General features: G+C 38.9%; 1 non-coding gene and 1 pseudogene across 1 annotated transcript; both read right to left on the reverse strand.

Moving 5' to 3' along the window:
- Positions 1-1,751: 1,751 nt before the first annotated feature.
- Positions 1,752-2,315, reverse strand: LOC150012998 (GTPase KRas pseudogene; annotated as a pseudogene).
- Positions 2,316-6,346: 4,031 nt separating this feature from the next.
- Positions 6,347-6,453, reverse strand: LOC150012999 (U6 spliceosomal RNA). Its single transcript, XR_016510868.1, has one exon. It is a non-coding gene; the product is annotated as a U6 spliceosomal RNA (small nuclear RNA).
- Positions 6,454-7,670: the final 1,217 nt, after the last annotated feature.

Consider the following 7,670-nt stretch of genomic DNA (forward strand, 5'->3'; position numbering starts at 1 on the left):
GCTGATCTTTCTTAGGTCCCAAATGGCACAAAGACTCAAAGGGCAGAGATATGTTCTCTCCCCAGTCATAGTCTATCCTGTACCAATGGCACAAAGCCTCAGTGGTAGAGGCACTATCTTGCCTACCAGGGCACCTAGTCTCCTGGCAGAGACAGGAACATGTCACGAACTGGTCTCATGGCAGAGACATGCTCTCTCACACCAGCTGGCTCTAACTGGCAACGAACAACTTTTCTTAGGTGCAAATGGCACAAAGCCCCAAAGAGCAGAAAAAGAGGATTTCCAATTAAGTTCCCCAGGCCCCAAAAGATCAAAAAGCAAGAAACAAAACACAACTTAAAGCAAAGAATAACTCAACCCAAGCGTTGAGATTTATTTCCTTTAAAAAAAATTCATACCTGTCTATGGCCTCTATAATCTTCACAAACTTTTTTTTTTATTTTAGCTTTCTATATGCCTTACAACTTTCTACACACCTTCTGCAACCTTCATAGACCTTCTTACTCAAGGATAACCATAACTCAGTTTCAATCCTTGTCGTTTTTAACAATGGAATGGTCCACACCCAAACTCAGTATCTAGCAGCTAGAAGTCCCTATGTCTGCAAACACATAAATAAAGTAAAGGAACATTACCGTTTTGCATTGGGGCTTGCTCTTTTCTTCTAAAATAGAAATTTCAAATCTCCTTCTGGAGTGCATGTCCAGCTTTCACTTCCAGAATAAACCACAGCAGCGGGGGTTTGAATTCTCCTCAGGTGGTGCCCATTTTATTCAAGTGTGGTGAATCCAAGGCTTAATTCCCATGATCTTCAAACAAGAAAGTGTTGTCAGTAGGATGTCTTAGGGACCAGTCTATTGCTCAGCTAACTGCTGTTCAGATCCTTGAGTCTTCCAAGTTTTTAGTAAGACTCAGTTCCTCAGTTGGAACAGGTGTAAGGGCTCCTCAGATGGGTAGGCGAATCTGTAATAAGCAAACTTGTGCAGAATGGTTAGTGTTTGCCCTAAATGTTGTACATATTACTTAATTTTTCACTCATGTTCCAGATCTAGGGGGCAGTGGCATTCCCAAAACTGAGATTTGGAAGAGTCACCCATAAATTATTTCAAAAAGGCTTAACTTAAGCCTACTTCTGGGTGCTACCCTAATCTGGAGCAAAGCAGTGGGAAAAGCCTGGTCCCATTTTAAATGTGTTTCCTGCCATCTTTTGCCGGGGTCTTCTTTATTGGGTAATTCATTCTCCCAGTCTTTGCTGTAGATTGATGTTTGCAAGGTGCATGCAGTCTTCACCTTACTTGTAGTGCCTGTCCAACCTCTGGGAGATCTCCAAAGTGAATGATGGTCCATTGGCACTCTGAATACTGTGAGGAAGTCCAAACCTAGGAATTATTTCTTTAAGTAGAAGTTTTGCTACTTCAGTCACCTTCTCAGTTCTAGTGGGATATGCCTCACCCATTAGGAGAAAGTGTCCACAAAAATTAATAAAATTTTGAAATTCCCTGTTTTTTTTTTCCCCTCTCCCATATTCTGGCATTGTTAGTTCAAAAACCAAAATTCAGAGAATACTGTACTTAGAGGGGAAAAAAAAATCAATTGTCATTATAAAATAATCATTCAAGATAAAAACTAACAGTTGAATGGAGCTAAAAGAAAATTATGTAATACTAAAACAGATGCTAATAATTTAGTGTAATGTACAAAAATTACTACTTTTACTTAACTATGCCTTAATAAAAAAGTACAAATTGTAGTTACATAATTATATACTTTGTCTTAGACTTATTTCTTTTTTTATCATCTTTGCTCATTTTCTTTTTTTATGTTTTCAAATTTCTCAAACTAATGTATAGAAGGCATTGTCAATATACTGTCTTGTCTTTGCTGATGTTTCAATAAAAGAAATTCCATAACTTTTTACTAAGTCCTGGGCCTATTTTGTGTCTTCAGTTCTAGAAGGCAAATCACATTTATTTCCTACTACAACCATGAGTACATTGTCAGAGTCTTTAACTCTTTTCACTTCTTCTCTATAATAGTAAATATCTTCGAATGATTTAGTATTATTTAAGGCAAATATACAAAGAATGTCCTCTCCAGTCCTCATGTACTAGTTCCTTATTGCACTGTACTTCTCTCGACCTGCTGTGTCTAGAATATCCAAAAAACAGGTTTCCCCATTAATTACTATGTTTCCTGTAGGAATCCTCTATTGTAGGATCATATTCATCCACAAAGCAATTCTGAATTAGCTGTATCATCAAGGCAGTCTTGCTTATGCCACCAGCTCCAGCTACCACAGGTTTATATTCAGCCATTTTCAGCAGGCCTGGGAGCCCCCGAAGCTTTAGCCCCTGCCACTGCCTTCAGTGCCTCCCCAAAACTCAGCTAATACTCACCTGGACCCTGGTTCAGAGACCTAAAACTCAGGTGATCCTTTCTCCTTCCCAGATCTATTCCCTTCAAAGACCTGGTTCCTTTTCACCTGCCAGGTGTGTTTAAGCTGCCAGTGCCCCCAGCAGGTGTGCAGAGGAACTGCCAGAAACTGGGAAGCCACTCAGCCTCACACTTCGGAAGAGGTCCACTTGCCACAAGTGGCTGGACCCCATGTTTGGTGCCACTACTATAATCTAACAAACAGTGGTGTCCCATCAGCTGCTGCCCATAGGCAATAACTCTACCAACAGTCTGGTAGAAGGGAAAATTGAATATATAGATAGTAGGTAGGTAGATAGGTAGATAATAGATAGATAGAAGACTAGTTGATGCCTGCCCCCGCCCATGCTGCTGGCAGGTGGCCCACTCAATGGTTTCCCAAGGCTTTGCACGTGGGTAAGGGGCACGGGGTCTGTGACTCAGTCATCTCCTGGGACCTGCCACCTAGGAACTGTCATCCCTAATCACTTTTCCCCACCCAGCCGCCCCCTCCTTACCGGCCTTGCTTCTAGTACCAGCAGTATTCCACTCAGTCACAAAGCACTCAGGGAGGGGCACGGGGCCTTCCAATCCCCAGCTACACTGTGGTTGTAGCCCACTGGCCCACACTGGCCTGGGCCACGATCAAAGCAGCCACCATGGCTTCCCACCTGGGGGAGGGCCACAGGGCTTGTTGGCCTCACACTTCCCTGAGACCACTGGCCTGAGCCTCCCTGAGACTGCCTTCCTAGCCTTCTTCCTCTGCCGTCTTCTCAAATCTCCCCCACTGCCCTCCTACCCAAAACCTGCTATGCTCAGGACAGGCATGTTCCAGAGTGCTATGTAGGGATCAGTTGGCATCTCTCCAGCTAGGTCACCAGCTCAGGAAATTCAGATCCCAGCTCCAGAGTCACCTGCCTAGGGGTGGAGGGGCGAAAGTGCAGCATTTGGAGGGCTCCACCTTTTGAAAACCACCCCTGCCTGGTTTTGGGGGCCACTGTTGGGTGCCTTTTTGTGTATGTTGTGCACGTGTCCTCACAGTCACCAGGGTGACACACACACACATGTGCCATCTTCAGGCTTCTCCACCCTTCCCCATTTCCAGTAGGGAATTCCCCCCATTACAATAGCATTCATCTCATTTATAAGAACTGGGTATTTATATTTCTGTCTTGTTTGGGGAAAGAAAAGCATCATTAAGCCATGGACCAAATTATACTTATATTCAGAATCATGCATAGCCCATTACAGACACTCAATAAATACTTATTGAATTAATGAGTAAATTAATACAAGAAAATTTCTAGACAAATTTTGAGTAAATAATAATAGTACTTCAGTTCTGAAAGTCAGAATTCTGACAATGAATGTATTAGAACTATAATTTATTTAAAGTCTAAAAATAAAATATTAACATATTTTTGGAACTAACACCTTTTTTATGAGGGTCCATCATCATTCAGGAATCCTCTTATTCTTATTCACATCTGAGGACGCTCAGGTTATTTGTCAAGAGCACAAGAAAAATGCACCAATTTTCTAGGCAAAGTTAGTAAAAAGTGAGAAATGAACAATAAATATTAAGCTAAAGCTAAACATTTAAGTTTTGTTTTACTTTACTTTTATTGTTGCATGCAATAATATCTAAGTTATATTACAAAAACAGATTATGTAAGTGCCAAAAGGAAAGTATCCATGTGAGTTTTTCCTCCACACCTTGGCTTTATTTTCTTTCTCATTTCGGTTACATCTCTAGTGAGTAACAGAATAATTAGGTTTTATCTGTTTTGAAGGTCAGCTATTAGTAGGAAAAATCATTAAAAATCAACTGCACTCATCTGGAACAGGAAAAAAATTCAGAAGCATAAAATTTACTAGATACTTCATCATGAGCAGTGGGTCAATAAATAAGTTGCTGTCACTTTAAAAGGTTGATAAATTTATCGTCCAACATATTCTTAGAAAGAATTGTTTTAGAATTAGCCTATTGAATTCCAATTGGCATTCTACTGTTTAAATAGGATCATTTATCCGGTGTTTTTTTTTTTTTTCAATTACAGTTGTCCCATTTTCCCATCATTGCTCCCCCCACCCCACCCCTTCTCCCACAGTCATATCCCTCCCCGTTGTCCATGTCCATGGGTCATTTATACATGTTCCTTGACTAAATCCTTCCATTACTTATGCCCCTTCTCTCCCTCCCCTCTCACCCCTGATAACTATTATTCTGTTCCTTGTTCAATTTAGTTCATTTGTTTGTGTTGTTCCTTAGTCTCCTGTATTAGGCAATATCATATGGTATTTTTCTTTCATTGTCTGGCTTATTTCACTAAGCATAATTCTCTCTAGTTCCATCCATGTTGTCACAAATGGCAGGAGTTCCTTCTTTCTTTCTGTTGCATGATATTCCATTGTGTATATGTAGCACTAGAGTTTTTTAATCCACTCATCTACAGATGGGCACTTAGGCTGTTTCCAGCACTTAGCCATTATAAACAGCACTGCTATGAACATAGGGGTGCATAAGTTCTTTGGAATAGGGGTTTCAGGATTTGGGGGGTGTAATCCTAGCAGTGGAATCGCTGGTTCAAATGGCAGTTCCATTTTTAGTTTTTTGAGGAAATTCCATACCGTTTTCCATAGTGGCTGCACCAGTCTGCATTCCTATCAACAGTGAAGTAGGGTTCTGTTTCTCCACATCCTCGCCAGCATTTGTTGTTCGTTGATTTGTTGATGATGGCCATTCTGACAGGTGTGAAGTGGTATCTCATTGTGGTTTTTATTTGCATTTCTCTGATGGTTAGTGATGTTGAGCATTCTTTTATGTGTCTATGAATGAACCTTCTGTGTAACCTCCTTGGAGAAGTGTTTGTTCAAGTCTTTTGTTGAAGTCTTTTGCCCATTTTTTAATTGGGCTGTCTATCTTCCTGGTGTTGAGATGTGTAAGTTCTTTATATATTTTGGAGATCAATTTCTTGTCTGAGATATCATTGGCAAATATGTGTTCCCAAATGGTTGGTTTCTTTTTCATCTTGCTAATGTTTTCTCTGGCTGAGCAGAAACTCTTTAGTTTGATGTAGTCCCATTTATTTATTTTTTGCTTTATTTCCCTTGTCTTAGGTGATGTATCAGTGAAAATATTGCTACGTGGGATATCTGAAATTTTCCTGCCTAGGTTTTTCTCTAGGACTTTTATGGTGTCATGGCTTACATTTGAGTCTTTGATCTATCTTGAGTTTGTTCTGGTGTGTGGTGTAAGTTGGTGGTCTAGTTTTATTGTTTTGCACATCCCTGTCCAGTTCTCCCAGCCTCTTGTTGAAGAGGCTCTTCTCACTCCATTTTATGCTCCTTCCCCTTTTGTCAAATATTAGTTGACCATATAGAACTGGGTTTATTTCTGGGCTCTCTATTCTGTTCCATTGATCTATATGTCTGTTCTTATGCCAGTACCAGACTGTTTTGATCACAGTGGCTTTGTAGTATAGTTTGATGTCTGGTATTGTGATTCCTCCTGCTGTGTTCTTCTGTCTCAAGATTGCTTTGGCTATTTGGAGTCTTTTTTGGTTCCATATAAATTTTTGAAGTATTTGTTCTAGGTCTGTGAAATACGTTGCTGGTATTTTAATAGGAATTGCATTGACTCTATAAGTTGTTTTGGGTAGTATAGACATTTTAATGATGTTGATTCTTCCCATCCATGAACATGGCATTTGCTTCCATTTATTTGTATCTTCCTTAATTTCTTTCTTCAGTGTTACATAGTTTTCTGAGTACAGGTCTTTTATCTCTTTGGTTAAGTTTATTCCTAGGTACTTTATTTTTCCTGTTGCTATAGTAAATAAGATTGGTTTTTGTTTTGATTTTTAGTTTCTATCTCTAATATTTTATTGTTGGTGTATAGAAATGCCTTCGATTTCTGTATATTTACTTTGTACAAAATATGGAATGCTTCATGAATTTGCGTGTCATCCTTGTGCCGGGGCCATGCTAATCTTCTCTGTATTGTTTCAATTTTAGTATATGTGCTATGGAAGCGAGCACCATTTATCCAGTTTTGATCAAAGTATTTTAATCCTATTATAGCAGGACAATAACAATGGATGAAAAGTTATTTATTCTAATCAGGAAAAAAAATTCAATTTCATTCAGACCTGTATTTATTGAACAAGAAAATGTGATGTCTTGATACTGAGACAGAGAATAAAGAAAACAACATGTCCTTTTATCAAGGAACTTATAGTTTAATAGATAATACAAAATTTTACCTACAACCTAAAAAAATAAATTAAAATATTCTAATATAACTAATTAGTGTTCTTAAACTATATAGTAAGTCTAAAAATGTTGTAGAAGTTTAATTTTAATTTTCGGATATGGGTTGGTCCCTGAGATTATATATTTCTCATATATTGATAACAAGGGGCTAATAAATACTAAGATAATATAGGAGAAGTAGCAATTAATAAGTATTAGGATCCAGAAGACATTTCAAGGCCGATTACATTAATTGGCTTTGATGAATAAAGGGACTTAAGTTTTATTTTTTGTTGCAACAGAAAAAGAAAAATTCTAACATTGATAATTTTTGCTTGTTACAATTCCACCTTGGGTGTCCTATGAGGAGGTTACTGAAAGAATTTTTTGAAATTTTGCTTAATTTTTTTCCCGGGAGAAGCATGTGTATGTACATATACAACACACACACACACACACACACACACACACACACACATAACCCCTTTGTGGTCTCTCTGTTCCAGCTTTTGAAATTTCATCTATTTATAAGGCCTTGGATGGATTTGACTCTCATTGGCAGTAGTTAAAGGGTAATGAGTAAGCTGAATAGCAAAATTCTACAATGGATTTTATCTCCAGACAACTCAATCATGACACAAAAAAGAATGCACCTTTGACATAGGCAGGCACTTTGAATGAGAAAATGTGCTTTTATAAAACACTGACTTTTTGTATTGACTCTGACCATGTGACAGACATACTTAGAGCAGAGAGTACACATTTTTGACTGCATTATGTTTCATAACCAAATAATTCTATTCTGGTCTCTTTCTTTATATATATATATATATATCGTCGTCGGCAGCCGTCCGTCTCGAGAGACGATGGCGTAGCTTCTTGAGAGTCTATCTGCACCGCCGAGAATGGCTGTGCAGTCCGATTCGGGAGTGACAGTCCCTGCCACACTTGTTACAGGTGAAGGCAGATGGCCGTTGTTGCTGCTGTTGACGCTGCTTCCGCCT

Source organism: Furipterus horrens, unplaced genomic scaffold (assembly GCF_987537825.1).
Source record: "Furipterus horrens unplaced genomic scaffold, mFurHor1.1.pri manual_scaffold_4, whole genome shotgun sequence".
Lineage (NCBI taxonomy): Eukaryota > Metazoa > Chordata > Mammalia > Chiroptera > Furipteridae > Furipterus > Furipterus horrens.